Source organism: Marmota marmota, unplaced genomic scaffold, assembly GCF_001458135.2.
Source record: "Marmota marmota marmota unplaced genomic scaffold, marMar, whole genome shotgun sequence".
Classification (NCBI taxonomy): Eukaryota; Metazoa; Chordata; class Mammalia; order Rodentia; family Sciuridae; genus Marmota; species Marmota marmota.
Window position 1 is genome coordinate 33,714,264 of NW_026000211.1, and position 20,837 is coordinate 33,735,100.

Sequence of the window (20,837 nt, forward strand, 5' to 3'; positions counted from 1 at the left end):
ACTAGCTCTGTATTCTTGGGAAAATTGTATCACCTGTCTGTGCCTCAGTTTCCTTATTTGGAAAAGGAGAATAATGATAGTATTTATCTCATATAAGGTTTATGATAAATAGATGAGCAATATTTTACATGTGAAGTGGTATATATATATATGTGTGTGTGTGTGTGTGTGTGTGTGTGTTTTAATCTAACAATTATACACTATATATATTTGAAACACATAGCAAGTTGAATATTTATTTAAAAATAAGTCCTCAAAATAGCTATTTACAGTACAATGAGAGGGACATGTGAAAACAACAGAAATGGGTGAAGTCAGTCCTGCTGTGGGAGGCCCATATTTCAATGTGTTGGGGTGATGGACACCACTGGTGGACTGAGATGTGGTGGCAATAAGAGACCTTCAGCTAATGTGGGATTTATTTCATCTTTGACACCTGCAGAGGCAGGGAATGGGGTGGGGGGAATCTGGCTAGGGATCCTTGTATTTGGGAACAGGATGGCCAAAGGGGTGAGCCCAGTGTGGCAGGAGGGCTCATTTTAAGCCAACAAGCCTCTATCTCCCTGTTTAAAGTAGGCATTTGGAGGTGTCCTGGGTGTTTTAACGTAGCTCTGTCCAGGGTGGCTTCACAGTGGGAGGGGTAGGCATGGAAGGGTCTCAGGATAGAAACTCTCTTAGAAAACAAAAGCAAAACCCAACTGAACAGGGAGTGGAGACAGTGAAGAGATTAGCAAAACGAATCTGAATGGAAGTGTCACCCTCTCTCTGGACAGAAGACAAAGCAGCCACTGGTTGAAAGGAGTCATTAGTAAACTCACATGAGTGCAGATCAGCACATCCAACAAGATATAGTGCAGTTCTTTGCTTCTGATAATGCATCCATACTACTTCACCAGAAAACCCAGAGGGCAGTGGTGTAGCCCTTGTAGCCAGAAGGTGCAAGGATAGTCTACCTGTACACAAGATGGCAGAACTTGGTGGACTTGCAGTTCAGCTGGTTGTTAGGCATGAATTAGTACAGTTCACTCTTTTTGCAGCAGGGGTCATAATGGTAGGTGTTGAGGCAGGTGGTGTTGGTACCTGGGTGGTTACAGAAGTCACAGCAGGTGGTGGCCATGGTAGAAGGCTTAGGCTTTGAGTGGAGGGGTGGCAGCCAGTGGAGGTACTGCATCTGGCTTGTGTACTCCTGTAGAGGTGCCCCCTGGGCCAGGTTGTCATGGGCAGAAGCCTCGCTGGGGAAGGTGCTGGACTTGGAGGCCAAAGGACAGGTAAGGAGGCTGTCACAGTGCTGGAAGAGAGAGGTGCTACAAGAGAGGCCACAGTTTTGGCACACTTTGGCACTGCATCCTGAGAAGTATGTGCTGCAGAGCAGGCTGAGGCCATTGTTGGGGGAGGTTGGTAGAAGGTCATCCAGGCTGCCCTGGGGGAACTGGACATAGTCAGGAGTGAGGAGAAGGGGCAGATTATCTCATCCCTTTCAGGTTGTTCCCCAAGTCTGAGGCTACAGGCTCCTTCTGCAAGCTCAGTAAGACTTTCAGGGGCAGCTTCCTGCTCTCCCAGTAGCTGTTATAAGAATTTACTGATCTGGATGGCTTGTAGTAGTTCTTGGCTGCCCACTCAGTGATGGACCACTGAAGTTCCACAAAGGCCATGGACATGGTCAGATGCTCCCCGCCCTAGGCCAGCTGAGGCAGTGCATCTGAACAGGCATGCCTGTCTTCTTCAGCTCTTGTGCTCACTCACACCTTCTATCCAGCTCAAAGTAGCTCTTATCTTTCACTTGCAAGTTGATCCTCCAGCATCTGTTCACACTGGGCCTTGGCCAGAAAAAGTTCAAAGGAGATCATTTCCACCTGGAGGATCTCTACGAGCTTGTACACAGCCCTCAACTCAGGCACATAGCCTGGGGAATTCAGGATAGCTCCGATGTTCTCTACTCGTAATTGGCTTGACACAGTAAATGAAAAGGCTTGTGTAGGTCTAGATGCTTGGAACTCCTTTCATGGATAAAGGAAGAGGTTGATGGCCACCCTCTCCCGTGGGCTAAATGTTCAGTGCAAAACCCACAGGCTGGAGAAGCTGAGTGAGCCCAGGGATTCTCCACTACCGCACAGAACTGGATGAGCCAGAATCCAAAAAGGGGATCCACCTTGTTCAGGCTGAGCAGGGTCAGGGTTGCCACCTGTAGGAGCTTATCACTGCCATGCTGCAGTTTGCTGGGGGTGGCATCTGCTTTGCTCTTGGAGAACTATACAATTTCTGAAATAAGTCATCTTTGTAACCTGTGTCCTTTGAATACATGATATTCTGATCAAGGGGCTTCTGGGCTAGAGGCAGGGACAACACTAAAAGCATTAATGTGTTGCCCATCTGGACCAGGGAGGACTCCCTGAGTGCTGCTGAGGGCTTGTGGCTGAGGGAAGCAGCGGAGGAACCGTCGCAGCCAGAGCTTGGTGAGTCCTTGCTCTGGCAGGGTGCAAGGAACCCAATAATTGTGTGTGTGTGTGTGTGTGTGTGTGTGTATGTGTGTTTTAAATCTTTTGCCTTGAATTTCATTAATCCATTTCCATTGACCCCCTTACAAACCTTCCTGAAACGTCCTTCTCAGCGTCAATTAGAATGTTGTATCCACAACACATAGGAAACTTGCCAAGGCTTCCTGAATCTTCCTAGTTAGCCACCCTTAGTGTGTCGATAGGATCTTTCCTCATGGAGCCAAGATTGCTGCTGAAGCTCTCAAGGACCCCATCCTTACACAAAGAATTCACAGCATGAGTTCAACAAGGCAAGGCAGATGGAGAAGGAAGTAGCAAGATGATTTTCAACCCAAGCATATAGTAAGACTTATGTTACAGCCCATTGCAAAGACTTGTGTGTTACATTGTGAGAACTGATGGTTATCATTTATTAAAGTTACAAAACCAAAAGAAGGAATAGCTGTTGGAGATCTAATTTACAGTGCCTGTTCTACTTTCATCAGCTCAATTTCTTTCCCTGCTTCAAAACTCTTTCACTGCACCTCATTGCCTGCTCCAAATGCTGTAGTTTCCTCATTGAGACTCTTCAGGAGGTAGCTCTTTCATTTTCCCTATCTCATCTCCATGGGCCTCCTCGGTAAATCCACAGTGGTGCCAAACCATGCTATTAGTCATGACCCAAACATGCCTTGTATTTCTTGCTGCTATGATCTGACTGTGTCCCTTCAAATTCATAGGTTAAAACTTAATTATCAATGGGATAATATTAAGAGATAAGGACTTTGGAAAGTGATTAAATCATGAAGGCACAGTGTTCAAAACTGGAATCAGTGAATTTATAAAAGATGTTGAAAGATTCACCCTATGCCCGTTTTGGTCTTCTGCCCCTTCTGCCACATAAGGAAACAGTGTTCCTTCCCTTTGGGGGATGTGGCTTTGGGGCCATTTTGGAAGCAGAGACTGAATGCTCAGCAGAAGCTGGAGTTGCTAATACCCTGATCTTGGACTTCTCAGCCTCCAGAATGATGAGAAATAAATCTCTATTATTTTTAAATTACCCAGTCTGTGTTTTTTTTGTCATAGCAGCAGGAATGGACTAAAATACATGCCCTCCTTGCCCCATGTTTTGAAGCATATGATCCAGTACTCATATCTCCCTCTTCTAGTCACCACAAGATGGATGGAGGCTTCCTGCTCATCTCTACATGTCAAATTCAACCTTTCCTTAAGGGTCTGTAGGGCAGCCCCAAATGGCTCTAGTAAGGCTCCCTCACTGAGGCTTCCTATGGGCTACATTTTCAGTGTGTAGTCAAGGTCATAAACACTGATTTAGTGGACATATTCAAGGTCATAAACATTAGCTCGTGAGCATGCACCAACTGATGTAACCTGTTGGCAGTGTGCCTTCTTTTTCTCGCCTGCATATAAAAAAGACCCATGGAAATGACTCAGAGGGCTAAATGGAACTGGCTGGGGCTGATGCTGAAGCTCGGGCCTGGCTAGGAGGTATTTTTGCCTCTGAATAAAGCATGTCTACTATCCCAATTGCATCTTGCATCTTCTTCTACCTGCTGGGATCTCAAATTTGTTTCCTGGGCCTGAGCCTCCATAGCAAATATCTTCAGGGTCCATAGCAAATATCTTCTCTTCTCCCAAAACATGGTCTGATCCTTCCGGGCAGAAAGTCTCATTCCTTCACATTCCTAAGGTCTTTAGTATCATTTAAATGTTCTTTAGTATTTTAGTTACAGAAAGAGGCTATACATTTTCATCCTTACATCCAATTTCTCTCAACTATGCTTAATAATAGTAATTCTATGACTATTTATTGTTTACCATTGCTAGGCATATTTATATTTAACATTTTACATGTATTATCTCATTTTTGTATCACACTAACCCATAAAGTTGAAAATTTCTCTTTTAAAAATGACTTAAATCCAGGGTGGATTAATAACTTCTCTTGAGTTAAAATTCAAATCCCATATTTTTAAACAGTATGCTATATGTTTCTTTAATATAATACTTTGTATTAGTAAGTTTTCCTTACATTGTGTGCATGTGCATGTGTGGTACTGGGTTTGAACCCAGGCCTGTCACAAACACATACTAGATAAGTGTTCTACTCCTAAGCTACTTCCCCAGCCCATTATTATTATTATTATTATTAGTTAATTTTTTTGTAGTGATAGATGGATGGTATGCCTTTATTTTATTTATTTTTGTATGCAATGCTAAGGATTGAACCCAGTGCCTCACACATTCTAGGCAAATGCTCTGCCACTGAGCCAGAGTCATAGCCCCATTTTTATTTTAATTTAAGACAATTTTTTTACTAAGTTGTCAAAACTAGCCTGATACTTGTGATCCTCCTGCCTCAGCCTCCAAAGTACTTTGGGATTACAGGCATGTGTCACCACAAATAGTTCATTACACTTGTGTTTAAAAGAATGAAAGAATATTTGTATAATTTGGCTAATAAAGACAGCCAATCTGTATAATATATGCCCTGAATCCATTTCTTTTCTATTTCTCTCTGCCCCATCCCCCAAATTTAACAAAAACAAAATTGTGTTTTTGTGTTGATTAAATTACCTGGATATTTGACTCAACTTTTCCCATTTTACCTTAGTTATATATATTCTTCAGCTATCAAAAAATGACAAATACCAGAATTAATTAAACACATACTGGTAGTATGTGTCAAGTTGTATGCTAAGTCGCACAAGGGCTGCATCCAACCAAGTCCACAGAAAGTTGTTTAAATATATAATGTTTTTTTATAATTTCCTTCTATAATTGGTAGGTCGTCGATAAGTAGGTGTAGTAGCTTAGTGAGGTCAGGTCTCAGGATCGTCTTCTTGGTGTAATTCTCTGGACCTTTCCCTCACGGCTGCAATGTGGCTGTTGCAACTTCACACAACTTACTCTTAAACAAACACATTCAGAGGCAGGAAACAGGGAAATGCAGGGCAGATTTTCTTTTCACCAACTCTATCATCAGGGAAGAAAAACTCTTCAGGAAGTTTTTGCTGATTTCTGGATGCATCTCAATGGACAGAATTGTGTCACATGCTTGTCTCTGGTTCACTAGCCCCATCTTCCCTCAGATAAATAATCTTCTGATATTTCAACTAAATTGGGATTCTGTTAGTAAGGAAAAGGCAAGGGAAATGGATTCAAGTCAACAAGAAAAGTGATCTCCCACATGGTCTTCTACACACTTGGGGAAAAAAAGGATTTGGTTCTTTCCTTCCCAGATGAAGCTCCCTCCCAGTAAGGTAGATGGCTAATATTTTTAAAAGTTTGTACAACATGATGAGCAATAAAACAGGAAGCATACAAGGCTCTGTGAAGTAGACTGATGTCTGCTCAAGGTAGAGTGCTTCTGGAGCCGTTTCTCTATGAAGACGACTTTTTTTTCTTTTTTTGGTACTGGGGATTGAACTAAGGAACACTCGACCACTAAGCCATATCCCCAGCCCTATTTTGTATTTTATGTAGAGATAGGGTTTCACTGAGTGGCTTAGCACCTCGCTTTTGCTGAGGCTGACTTTGAACTCGTGATCCTACCTCAGCCTTCTGAGCTGCTGGGATTATAGGCATGGGCCACTGCGCCTGGCAAAGATGACATTTTAAGTGATACCAAAGAACAAGAATGAGTTGGTTATGTACAGGACAGGGAGGAGCTCACGGAAGCAAGTGCGAGTCCTTGGTGAATGATAGAGAAGATAAGAGAAAGCAAGTGTGAATACTTACTTGGTAGAACAAAATTGGAGAGGGGTCAAGACTTCTTGCTGGCTACAAAATCCCATTCTCTTCTTTTATACCTCCAGAATGTGGCCAGGTCAATGGAGACACAACTACATTATATTTTCTGAGTTCCCTTCCTTTTGGAGGGGCAAACAATGATCAGTGGCAGTGATGGGTATATTTTGGAGCCAATGCCTCAGACAGTGGATGTACCTTCCTTATGCTCTCCTACCCTCCATCCCACTGGATGCTCTTTTTCTGTTGCTATGGCACCGTGTCAGCCTCTCATTTGAGGACAATACTCTCAGAGACTTGTTCAGTGTTGCTACAGCAGCTGTGAGCATCACCCAGAAAGAACTGTTAGAAATATAGACTTTGGAGCCCCTACCCAGACCTGCTTAATTGGAAACTCTGAAGATGAGGTCTAGCATAAGCAATGTGTGTTTTTAGAAACCCTCCAAGTAATTTTGATGCATGCTTAAGTTTGAGAACCACTGTACTAGAAGAAAGAAACCTAAGTGCCTGAACATCCACGTGGAACAAAGTTGGATATATGATTGTGGAGTTTAGGAGAAATTTTTGGATGGGAGAGGATCAAATTTGTGTGATATTTAAAATGATAGGAATGGATAAGATAGCTTAGGGGGAGGAATAGAGACAGAAAGGGAAAGAGGACCTAAGATAGAGGCATGGGTAACTCCATCCTTTAGAGGGAGGGAAGAGGAGGAGCAGCCTGCAAAGTAGTCTGAGAGGTGGTAGCTAGAGAAATTAAAGGCAAAGAGTGCATTGTTATGGAAGTCAAGAGCATTAATTTCTGGGAGGAAGTTGGGGCACCTTCTGGGGAAGGCAGAAATTCTCCCCTTCTCATTGAATAATACAAGTGCATTTTTGGAGAAGTGACCCTGACTCAAGAGCAAAAAATAGTCCCTTTCTTGCCAAAGTTCTGTGTAAGAATGATCATGAGGCCCAATTTCAGCTAATCAGATGCAAAGGGAAGTGTATTAGAGGATTTTGTGAAAATTCTTCTTTAAACCAAAAAACAAACAAACAAAAAAAGCAATAAGAAGACACTATCTATCTGTCCCATTGGATGTAAATAATACAGTACTAAATACAGTAGTCCCCTTATCTGTGGGGGATACATCCAAGATCCCCAATAGATTGGAGAAACTATATATAGTACTGAGCCACACACAAACATACTGTACTATGTTCTTTTCTGTACATGCATACCCTTGATAAAGTATAATTTATGAATTAGGTACAATAAGAGATTGACAATAATAAAATATAACAACTATAATAATAAAGTTAGGTAAAAGCACTGTCTTTCTCTCTCAAAATTTCTTTCTGTACTGTATTCAAAATAAAGTGAATGACATAGGCATTGGGATGTAGAATTTGATCACTACCATAAGGGTTACTTGAACTTAAATACTGCAATAGGACAGTTGATCTTATAACCAAGATGGTTATTACATGACCAATGGGTGGATAGGGTACACAGCATGGATCCAGGAGATAAAGGGATAGATAATTTAGTCCCCAATGGGACACAGACTGTGTTGAGATTTTATCACATTACTCAGAATGGTATACAAATTTAAAACTTATGAATTGTTTATTTCTGGAATTTTCCATTAAATATTTTCAGATTGTAATTGACTGTGGGAGACTGAAATTGTGGAGAACAAAACTGCAGATAAGGAAGGCTACTGTTCTATTGGCAGTTTTTTGTGACTATGTGAGCATCATTTTAATATCATTCATTTCCTCACTTGTAAAATTGAGATAATGTACATATCTACCTCAGGAAGAATGGAATTGACCCTTTGGTCACCAATAAAAAGGGAATGAAGGAAACAAACTCCTTGAGGACATGGTTGAGATACCAAATCTACCAAACCAAATTTTCTGTTATGTGCGTTTATATATTTCCTTGTTGTTTAGTCAGTTTAATTTAGGATTTCTGTTACTTGTAGCTGGAAGCAGTTTATCTGATACAGTGATACATAAAGACTGCTTTAGTTTTTAATTGTCAGAGAGTCACCAACTTATTTCAAATTCTCAAGGAAGATTATTTGTATGAAGTATTGTTCAACTAGTGTTGTAAAGTACTTTTCTAATAAAATGGAATCAGCAACCTAATCTTATAAGACAACAACAAAAATCATCCTAGGAATAATGGATTAAGCATTTTACTTATCTGAGAATGAATATATATTTCTCGTTAATGTATTCTACAATTCAAGTCATATTTTAATATTAAAACCTCACTGAAACTAATTTTTTTGAATTCTCATTTGGCATAAAAGATGCAAATATTGAAAGTCTATGTCTTATCCTTCCTTCAACCTTGAGTAATTGTAGGGATTGAAAATTAGGTCTTTGGAAAGAACATCTTGAATATTAAATATGCAAAATACTATAAACATAAAAAATATATCCACACAAAGTCAATGGTTTGACTGGTTGAAATATTGATATCTTAATTTCATTTAGAAAATTAATCTATTAAAATACAATGAAGCTTAATACTTCAAATTAATTTTATTTACTGCTGGAGCACTGAGGTTGTAGAAAGAATTTTAATCTAGAAATCAGAAGCTTTATGTGTTAGTTCCCTTCCTGCTACTAGTTGTATGGTCTCGGATGCATAATTAACCTCTTGTTACCTTATCTAGCAAGTGAGGAGAGGTTGGTACCCTGTAAAATTCTTCCAGTTGTATAATTCTATAATTTGAATTATGTCTAAATATCTAAAGTAAAAATAACTATAGACAGATTTTTATAAGTATATTATATATAACCTACTCTGTTTCCAATTCCAAATTGGTAATTGCTTTCATTTCATAACTTGGTCTCATTTCAAGCATTTCTCTTCAGAATTATTTACTAGGAGCAGGTAGGAAGCTTCCATATAGATGAGTTTTAATTAAAATCTTGCCTACCATGCACTGGCAAGACACATTCTAAGGAGAGGTACAAATAGATTGTCACAATGAAAAAAGAAAGTTCTTTTGGGTGGTAGTTAGAAACAGGATTACAAGTAAGCACAATTCTTCCAGCAGCAATAGATTTCATAAACCATGAGATTACCATTAATAACATTCTTATTAAAATGCTACTGTTGACATTTCCACTTAGTGGTATAGGTTGTATCAATGGGATTAGTTTTATGGTGAGGAGTTTGTAGAATTTGGTCTATACTGCAGTGTCTTCTTTGGCAAACATGTTTTGTTGGTCCAATGACCAAAGTCAGCATGTGCAAATATGAACAGCAATAATGAATGCTGGTTTTCTATGTACCTTCCTCAGTATTAATAAGCAAATGTTGTACTTCCTTTTAGCTACTGTTCCTCTTGTTTCTCTCTTCACCACTCTCACTACCCCCCAACAAAAGATGTATATATTTACATGACTATTAATTCAGCTTTTTCACTGTCTTTTCTGATTTTAAAATGCAGTAGTACTTAACCTTTGACTTGATAAACATGAGTCAATTGAGTTAAGCTGCTGTTCTTCTAGAACTTAAAAGGTAAAATGCCAATATAAATATGTGGCAATTATCACCAGAACTGTTCATTTTTAACTATTAAATTTAAACAAAGAGCAATTGCTGTTTGTTCATGCAAAACAAACAGTGCCTGCTTAAGATCTCTTTGATTAATCTGCTTCCCTGCTTGCAGATTCAGGAGGAAACACTGCCTCAGGCTCAGCACACATACCCTAGGAAAAGAAAAAAAGCTTTGCTGTTTCAGGCAATTGTTAGGGTTTTCCCAATAAAAGGGGATTTGGGGATAAATGATGCATTATCAACCCAGGGCAAGGAGGACCAAACTCTGAGATACAGGTCAATATATCCAAGGTCCCACAGATGCAGCCCAGCTTTAGAGCAAGCCTCAAAGACAAAATGTGTGCTTGTAGGTGGGAGGGTAATTGAATGGGCACAAATAGAGGATTTACGGAGGAGGAAACTATTATCAGATATACAACCAGATTGTATTAGAAAAATGCATCCAAAACAAAATAATTAGAAGGAGAAAACTTTCTAAACTACAACTTCTGAAGGCAAGACACATGGCCCTGTTTTGCTCAGCAGGACAGGTCATCTGGAAGGATACTATGACGGGAGAGACTGATTGAGCCAGATAGTAGAAGGCTGTTTTGGGCACACACATATCCACCTTCTTGCTCTTCTCCAGCATCACAACTTGAATAAAAATCTACAGAAAATTACAAATGCAAACTGTATCTGGATTTCTTCTAGAAACTGGTATAAATGTAGAGATGGATGTTCCGGAGATCATGAAGCAAAAAAGAATGTGTTTCCAGACAGCTGTGGGAAATCACAGGGAGGGCTTCACATAGGCCCAGGATGGGATGGAAATGTGTATCAGACCTGTGGGGAAGGGGAGCCCCAAGTGACCATGGGTTACAGATGAATGAACTGATCACTGCCACTACATTTTAGGTGCTAGCTACCTAAGTCTTTTATATCACTAGTGTCACCAGATCAGAAGGGCAGAAACTAGCCCTGGGAGCAGGGCTGGTAAGAACAGGATGATGGGCAGATCCCAGCCACTGAAGGGAGACATATTGATGAAGTCCCATAGGAGCCAACTTTCTAAGGTTGTATATGTGAGGAGTATTGTGAGTTGTGTCTGGGAGGTGTGACCAAGTAAGAGGAATTTTAATGATCCAGAGAGAGGAAACCAGTTAAATAGCATAGCCTGAGGATGATGTGGGAAGAGGGGTGCTTATGGGGTTTTCCTAGGTGGATTCATGGGCTCACCTATCAACTCTCTCTTTCAGGTTTGAACATTTCACACTCTATTGGTTCCTTGAATGAGAAAGCTGATATGCAGATTCACCATCTTCTCATTCAAATTTGAGGCAGAACAGAGTAACTTGTAGATACTAGGGGCCATCTGGACCTTCTGGAAAGGGGCTAAGACAGGGATAGGAACAGATATCAATATGACAGAGTTCACTTTATGCAGAGGGTGGTGGGAGTCATGAATGATAATGTATTACGTATTACAAATCAGGTCGAGACAATATGTGATCAAGTGTCTTTATGTGACAAAGATTGGATAAAAGCCACAGTATTGTAGAGCATTGATTCATGAAGTGTAAATATATGCTAAAAAAGTGTGATGGAAAAGAACCATCTTAGGTATTGAGGACACAAGGATGAATGCTATCATTGTTCTAAAGAAACTCTCTGGACGACAGAGAAACACACGAATTAAAGAAAACAAAGTCTTATGTGCTGTTTCAGATGCAGGTACCGAGTCTTATTATGGGAGCCCACAGGAGGATGCCCAACTCAGCCTGGGAACTAAGGACAACCTCCTAGAGGAAGAAAGTCACGTCAAATGGGATGTCAATATGCATTTATATATAAAGAGACAGAAACCTGGTCCAGGGAGCCTCGGGTTACCAAATTATTGCCAAATTCTTTTAAAACCTGTGGTCTATCTATTCAAAGTCCTTCAGATAAATATATGTACAGAATGAATGATCAGCTTGGACCTAAATCAGTTGAAATGGTTGAGTTAGGACAGACTGGGGGGATTGTGCCAAGGCAAACTGCCTTGCTCCTAAATTTTTCTTTGCACCTTGTGCAGTATCCATCACCCTGACTTCCACTCAGACCTTATCAGGTCAGGGCTGCAGGGGCAGTACCCTAAGCCTGCAGCACCTGTTCAGCCACGGAAGAGGAAACAATGAAGACTGTCTGCACACAGACTCACACTTGGACTTCTTTTCTATGCCTTGGGGAAAACTTCTGCCTCTCACAGTGATCAATAAAATGCCTTTATAATGATCAGATTTAACAATATTACTATTCTTTGGAGAAGATTTTTTGGAGGAGAGACGGGATGGAGAGGAGCCTTGACTTTAATGCATAAAGGAAGCTAAAAATTAGTGTTTCTAAGAAAGGGAAGCCTAGGCCAAAGTTACTGGTCATGAGACTCCTGCATGTAGCTGGCATGCATCTTGGTTGGACCCCACATGTAAGCAAGGACTGTGGGGGAGAGCAGAGAGGAGGAATGCGAAGTAGCTGGGGCATCACTCTGTAGAGGTGGATGGGTCATCGGATGATGAAAAGTAGCATTGACAGGAACAGACCCTTATTGCAGAACCATCACTTCTTCATATTAAAAGCCCACTCAAGCCATTTTTGCAGTTTCCTTACTGCTCTCCTGGTTCTCATCCACTCCCAGAACTCATTAGCTGAGGTTCCTATAGTGGGTAATTAACTACTGGCTCCCTGCAAATTGGAACCTGTTGGAGAGTGTCTAGGAGGCATGGGGTTCTATCAAGTGTGAAAAGCAGCATTATAGTCAGAAGAGGAAATATTTTGCACGTTGGGCTGAAACTCTGGGGTTAAGACCAGGGAAGGCATGGGCTGTGTTGTGACCACCCTAGGCAGTGTACTGGGGAGAGAAAGCAGTATAATGAAAGGAAGAGAACCGAGGTGAATCTGCTTGGTGTAGGGCCTTGAATAGAGAGCAAGGATGGATTACTTTTAAGAGTTGTTTAGAACAAAGATAAACATAACAATTTCATTCTCAGATCTAAAGAAAGGGTGCAACAGTTTGAGGAAGGGGTACTGCACAGATTATCTACACTGCATAGTAAATTACTCCAACAAAAAAAATTAGTGACTTAACACAACAATATTTATCTCACTGGGCACAGCTTAATTGGGTCTCCTGCTTCAGGGTCTCTCACGGGCTACAACTGAGGTGTCAGTTTGGCTGCGGAAATCTTGAGGTTCATCCCAGGAGAGTGCACTACCATGCTCTTTCACATGGTTGTTGGCAGGGTTTAGTTTTCTTGTAGATAGTTAGCTGGGTCCCCCTCGGTTCCTTGCCAGGTGGGCCTTTGCATTATGGTAGCTCTCAGTAGAGTAACCAGTGGCCACAGAGGGCAAACCAAGCAGAAATCAGAGCCTTTTTATAATTTTTTTTTTTTGGAAGTGATGTCCCATTATGTTGCTGTGTGCTAATTGACAGCAGCCCGTCATTAGATCCAGACCACTCTCAAAGGGAGAGGATCACACACACATGCAAATAGGTAAGAGTTGTTGGGAGCCATATTAGAAGCTACTTACCACCATCAGTAAAAGAATAAACCTTATTAAAAATCCTTCACTCAGGGGGAAACATTAGAGATGGAACGTGCAGTTGTAGAAAAGGGGGAACATGAAAGCCTGAGGAGGGAAATCCTTTCACTTAGGCATTGGAAACAGTGTGCGGACGAGGGGAGAGTCCACAAGGCAGCAAAGAAGAAATACTGTCAAGATTTCTCTGGAAATAAGTGCAACATCTGCTGGGCCAAGAATTATAAGGTTAGAATTCCATTTTGTTGCTAATGGCTTATTAATCAGAATTTCTTCTGCATCTTAGGGTTGAACAGTCACAGCTGGATGCAAGCTTTCTCCATAAGGCTAGTAAGATGTTTTCCAATAATTTTAGACTCTCCTCTTCCTATTACTAAATTACACCATATTTTTGCCTGTAACATACATTAATCTTGTAGAGGGGCTGATTGGCCTGATTATGTTATGTGCCCTCTTACTAGACCAATAATTGCATCCAGGAGGGTGTAGTAATACAATTAGCCTACCTTGAAACTTATGCCCTCCTGTGTGGCTGAGACTGAGAGTCTCTATTGTAGTAATTAATGGTGTTCACCAAATATTTCCACTTCTAAGCACTTGGAAAGATTTTACTTCCCTAACCCATCAGAGTAACTGGTGGCCATGTGACTTTCTTTGATCAACGAAAGTGAATATAAATAATGGGTGTCCCTTTTTGGAAAAAAAAAAAGGCTGTATTAGGCCAGGCGTGGTGGCACATGCCTGTGATCCCAGTGGCTTGTGAGGGTGAGACAGGAGGATAATGAGTTCAAAGCCAGCCTCAGCAATGGTGAGGCATTAAACAACTCAGTGAGACCCTGTCTCTGAATAAAATATAAAATAGGGCTGGGGGTGTGGCTCAGTGGTCAAGTGCCCCTGAGTTCAATCCCCAGTAACCCCCCCCCCCAAAAAAAAAGGCTGTATTGGGCTATAATTTACATATTATAAAACCCACCTTCTTTTATGATAAGATTCAGTAGTTTTTCAGTGTGTTCGCAGAGTTATGTAGCTATCATCACTAATTCTAGAACATTTTTATTCTACAATATATCCATGGCAGTCCCTCCCCATTTCTCCCGCCTATCATTCCCTGACTGTTACTAATCTATTTTCTGTCTAGGGGTTTACTTATTCTTGACAACTCATATGACATGTGACCTTTTTGTCACTGGCTTCTTTCATGTGTTTCAACGTTTATACATATTTAAACATAGAACGGTTTATATCATGTATCCATACTTCATCCCTTTCTACGATGAAATAATATTCTGTCCTATGAACACACCATATTGGGTTAATCATGGACATTTGGATTGTTTGTACTTTTGGGCTTTTTATGATGAATATTGCTATACATATTTCTTAAGAGGTTTTATCCCAGGAGTGTGAGTGCTGTGTCCTGGGATAGCTGTTTTTCTTAAGCTACTAAGATTCCAGGCTCAGTAGGGAGAAATGCCAATGAAGTAATGGAGTGTTTCCCAAAGCACTTACTTCATTTTATGTTCCCACCAGCAATGTTTAAGGGTTCCTACTTCTCCACCAGCACTATTTATTTTGTCTTTTAAATTTAGCTGTCCTTTGTGGTATCTCTCTGTGATTCTGATTTGCATTTTCCTAATGATGACTGATTTTGAGCATCTTTTCACCTCTTTATTGGCCATTTGTATATATTCTTTGGATAAACATATATTTAAATCCTTTGCTCATTTAATTGGTTTGCTTTTTATTGTTGATTTATAAGCATTCTATATATTTTCTAGATTTGAGTCTTGTAAGATAATAAATTTGCATTTTCTCTCATTTCCTTGGTTGCCTTACTTTTTGATAATGTCCTTTGAAGCTCAAAGGGTTTTTTTTTTGTTGTTGTTGTTGTTTTTTGTTTTGTTTTTTGATGAAGTCCAATCTCCTTTTTCTTTTGTTGTTTGTGTCATATGTAAGAAGCCTGAAGTCATGGAGATTTATTCCTGTGTTGAGTTTTATAATTTTAGGTTCTATATTTAGCTTTAATATTTAGGTCTATGATCCATTTTTGAGTTAATTTTTGTATATGATATAAATGGTGGTTCAACATCCTCTTCTTCTTCCTTCTTCTTCTTAATGTGAATATCTAGTTATCTCAATACGAATCAATAGACTCTTCTTTCCCCACTAATTGTCTTAGCCCCCTTTTGAAAAATCAATTGGCTATTGATGTAAAGGTTTACTTCTGAGCTCACATTGTATTTCTTTGACCTCTGTGTCTGGCTTTCTGCCAGTACATGTGTGCCTCTTCTATGAAAAAGATTTAAGAGCTAGGGCTGTGGATGTAGCTCAGTGTTAGGGTGCTTGCCTGACATACTCTAGGCCTTTTGGTTCATAGAACGACAAAAGAAGAAAGGAAGGAGGGAGAAACTTTTAAGGGACAGTGAATGATTTTCCACACCTCATTCTTTAGCCTCTTCATCAGCAATTCTCTGAAAAGAGGCTCAATCTTAGTCTGGGCTCCAGAGTGATGGTAAGATGGAGAAGAGCTCTGAGCCAAAAGCACACTAGGTGTGAGTGTGGCTAGAGTTTTGTTGGAATTTTTTTAATATCTGAAGGTTATGTACTGGCCCATCCTGTCAAATACAACGTTATATTTGACAATTCCACTATGAGTAGGTATGAATTCCACAAAAAAGTCAGGAGAAGGGAGAAGAGAAAGTGTGTTGAGCAAGCAAAACCTTAGTTAATTTTAATCCTTAGGGCTTTGAGCTAGCCCTTATTGTGTTTTCTATTTCTGGAGGTAGTCTAGAAAAAATGGTTAACTTCCCAATATTAACAAACAGGATTACTCTGTCCTTGACACTGGGGTGCTAGTAATTCAGTATATAAAATGGTATCTCTACCTTCAGGATCTCACACTTTAATTGGAGAGACAGAATGTATATATGGAAAATAAACAATAGTACAAACTGTCATGTAGGAAGGGGTACTGAAGAGGTTTAAAGGAGAAGAAATGAGAACAAGTAGGATAGCTAAGGAGGACCTACATCGTTCTGTGATTTAAGTTATATCTGAAGAGACTTAGATAATCAAGAGAGGCAAAGGAAGATGCATCAGTACATGTGAACAGAGAGGTAGTCAGAGAAGTCCCATCTTGGTTGGGAGACAATAAATAAATAGAATAGTTGATCTGGAAAAGAAGAAAATCCTCTGAGAAGTAATTTAAGAAAAGTTTAGGGCTAAATTGAAGAAGTCTATGAGTGATGAGTCTTAACTATTATTTTGTAGGCAGTAGAGAAATATTGAAAACTTTTGTTCAGGGAAAATGATGTTTTTGCAAAATTAATCTTACGGCAGTGACATCAGAAGCAATAAAGGTAGTAAGGCAGTTCTCATTCTTCACATATGAAATGATCACTAATGGTAGCTCTTTCATGTATCTGATTCGCCTTAGCTCACCACTACAATCTTAGAGACCTGACAGTGCCAATTGCAGTAGGCTCTCTCTATCTTCAAGTTCCACATTTGTGGATTCAACCAACTTTGGGCTGAAAATATTTTTAAAATATTGTCCATACTGAACATGCACAGACTTTTTTCTTGTCATTTCCCCCCTAAATGACACAATCTAACAACTATTTACATAGTGTGTACAATGTATAAGGTTTTTTTAAGTAATGTAAAGATGATTTCAAGTAATGGGAAGGGATGCCTAGGTTGTATGCAAATACTATACCATTTTATATAAGGGATTTAAGCATCCACGAATTTGGAATCTAAGGGGGACCTGGAATCAATCCTCCACAGAACCAATGAATGACTGTATGTGACTGTCATTTTCTAAGTTAGAAGCAGACTAACTGAATATTGAAGTTTCCTATGTTGGGTAGGATAGTGCCAGTATGTTCAATGATGTAGAGTATTAAAATGGTCAAAAACCATACTGAATGTGGGATTTCCACTTTTGGATTCTTCAGTCTCACAAACAGACTCCAGAGACAAATGGTAGAAATTAATAGTGAAGGAAATTAAAGAATCAAGCATCTGAATGTGGCAATCATATGCCGTTCATGAGTGAGAGTTAGCAAATATTTTCCCAACTGCCAATTCTAAGAAATATGCAAACAGATTCCTTGTAAGTGAATGCAGCAGTGAACCTGTGTCTCTGTTAAACCACAGAGAAATGAAATAAGCTGATTTTAAATTTCTGAAGGGAACTTAAACCACCTGCTAAGTTGTAGAATTTAATTTGCAAGATGAATACTTGGCAACGTGACACTTCTTTCATAGCTTCATTTGCTGTTTTAATAAAAATGTTCACAATGCTTTGGTTCCATCTGTTAGAGAGAGTGGAAACAGCTAACTGCTATTCAAACAACAAAAAATATAGCTTTCTAGAAAACTATATCTAGTGCCGCCAAAACGTAAAAAAGGTATTTATAAATTTTAAACTTCTGCCTCGCTTCTAAAAAATGTTATAGTAATTGCACTGCATCGTGGACTCAACACATAAATAATTTATGCAAAAATTTTAAATTTAAATTATTCCCCCACACTCTAAATGCAAACAAATGCTTTCAAAGTTATCATGACCATGAATCTTACTGCAGCAGGCTACAGATTTTCATTATAACAATTTGTAAGCAAATATTTGGTTATTTTTATAAGCCACAAATCTGGCTCAAGGAGAAAATGATGTATAATAAACAAAAACTGTACAAACCACAAAGTATATTTGTTGCTACATTGCCAGATTGGAGATAACAATAAGCTATTTTATGAAAGTCTCCCTGCTTTATTGATTGAATTTCCATAGGTTTTTTCCCTTCTAAAGAGATCAAGATTTTAAAATAACTTTCAATAACAATTATTTCTCAAACACTAACTCCAGTGCTTAATGGCATATAGTCATGCAGTAGGCAAGATCTGTATTTGAATTGAGTATAATCATAGCCAATGTTATTTCAAAGAGAGGCAATGATGGATGAAACGTAGAGATGGGAACAAAATGGAGAAAAAAGAAAGAAGAGCCTTTTCAGATGCCTGTTCTGTAGGATCCTCTCAGACTTTAGTTTCTGTCTTTCCTTGAGGATTTGGGTAAAACTGAACTGGAGAAGCTGGAAGGCTGACAATGATGCAGGAGGGGGTCTGAAAAGGGCCTGTTGTTTTCCCATGCAATCTTCTCCTATGAAGAAACTATTTACCTTTTCTGCAGAATGGTAGTGTATCAACGTCTCATCTTGTGATTCAGCCTGGTGTTTGATTCCAGATGTCATGGTTTTGTCTTAGTTCAGTAGGTGCTGAGTGTTAAGTCTCTTTGAATATTAGTTTTAGATAACTGAGTTTAAACCTAGGCCCTTTAAAGGGAAAGAAACTAGCTGGGCACTGTGACCCATGCTGTAATCCCAGCAACTCAAAAGTTAGCCTCACCAAATTAGGGAGATCCTGTCTCAAAATAAAAAGGACTAAGGGTGTAGCTCAGTAGTAAAGCATTTCCTGGGTTCAATCCCCAGTACCCTCCCCCCCACGCACACACTTAAGTTAAAAATAAAGGTAAAGAAATTGAGACATGGCACATTAAATTCTAGCTAGTCAGCTGATTACCCATAGTACAGGACATAGGTACAATATTTCTTTAAGAGCACTCCAAATTCTACCTAATTTAAAATTCAAACTAAAAGGAGATGAAATATAAGTAAATTTACTCTTTACCTAGTCATTTCATAAGAACAACAACAACAAAATTTCTCTCACTGCCAAAGGCTCTTAAAGGAAAGATACTATGATAAATACAAAGAGAAGAATTTAGTTCTATACATTTAGTAGTAAAGTCTAGACTCAGAGCAGGTTCTAATTACAAACTAGTTAGGAAAAGTAATAATTTGATTCTAAATCTTCTCATCTGAAAAATAGTTAAAATAATTACCCTGTCTGATTCATAAGATAGTGACAGGACAAAAATAGCAGTAAGAACTGTATACAAAGTGCTTTGTCGGTTACAATGTGTTTAAAGTAAGTGTCTTTGGCAGAGAAGTTGTGGTGGTTTTGGTAGCAGCACTCTCTGAACCTTTGTATAGGAAATGAATGCAAATAGCCAGACAGGAAAATCTCAATAAACCCCACTGACCAAAAAAAAAAAAAAATACACATGAGCATTGATAACAGTCAAGAAACCAACATACTCCAGAAAATGATGCTAAGGAATGTTTGATATTTATATAAGGCATGAATGTCTTAGTTTGGACTGCTCTAACAAGTACCACACACTAGATAGCTTAAACAACAAATTTGTATTTCTCTCAGATCTAGAAGTTGTATGTCTGAAGTCAGGGTGATTGTAGGGTACAATTACTAGTGAAGGCCCTCCTCCTTGTTTAGACCGCCATCTTCTTGCCATGTCCTCACTGGGTAGAGCTAGCTGACTTTCTGGCCTGTTCTTATATTAGGGTACTAATCTCATTCATGAAGTCTCCACCTTCATGAACGAATTACTTAAAAAAAGGACCCCCTCCAAATACCATCACATTGGGATTAAGATTTCAACATTTGAATTTGGACACAAACATTCAGTTCATTGCAATGGACATTTGTTTGTTAGTTTGGTGCCAGGGATTGATCCCAGGGATGCTTAACCACTGAGCCACATATTTAGCCCATTTTATATTTTATTTTGAGACAGGGTCTCTTTGAGTTGCTTAGGGCCTTGATAAATTACTGAGGCTGGCTTTGAACTCATAATCCTACTGAAATTTGTCTCTCCTATCTAACTGTAATCATATATTCTTGAACTAATATCTCCCCAATCATCCAATCTTGGTAATCACCAGTCTATTTTCTAAAAAATATTATTAAAAAAAATCAGGAGGCGGAACTGTGACCACCAACAGAACAGGCCCAGCGGCCCACAGAGGGGCAGAGCCGCCAACCGCGCCTGCAAGGTAGACGGACTTGCGACCCACTGGCAGAACAGGCCCAGCGGCCTGCGGAGGGATAGAGCCACCCCCCTGTGCCTGCAAGGTAGGCGGACCTGCGACCCACCAGCAGAACAGGCCCAGAAACCTGCGGAGGGGCAGAGCCGCCCCCCGAGCCTGCAAGGTAGGCAGACCTGCGACCCCCTGGCAGGTCAGGCCCAGCAACCCACGGAGGGGCAGAGCTTCCCCACGCGCCTGCAAGGTAGGCGGACCTGCGACCCACGAGCAGAACAGGCCCAGAAACCCGCGGAGGGGCAGAGCTGCCCACTGCGCCTGCAAGGTAGGCGGACCTGCGACCCACTGGCAGGTCAGGCCCAGCAACCCTCGGAGGGGCAGAGCTGTCCCACGCGCCTGCAAGGTAGGCGGACCTGCGACCCACCGGCAAGTCAGGCCCAGCAAACCACGGAGGGGCAGAGCTGCCCCACACGACTGCAAGGTAGGCGGACCTGAGACCCACTGGCAGAACAGGCCCAGCGGCCCGCAGAGGGGCAGAGCCGCCAACCGTGCCTGCAAGGTAGG

General features: G+C 40.2%; 1 pseudogene; it reads right to left on the reverse strand.

The window, feature by feature from the left end:
* Positions 1-949: 949 nt before the first annotated feature.
* On the reverse strand, positions 950-2,370 carry LOC107142576 (annotated as a pseudogene).
* Between the last annotated feature and the right edge of the window lie 18,467 nt (positions 2,371-20,837).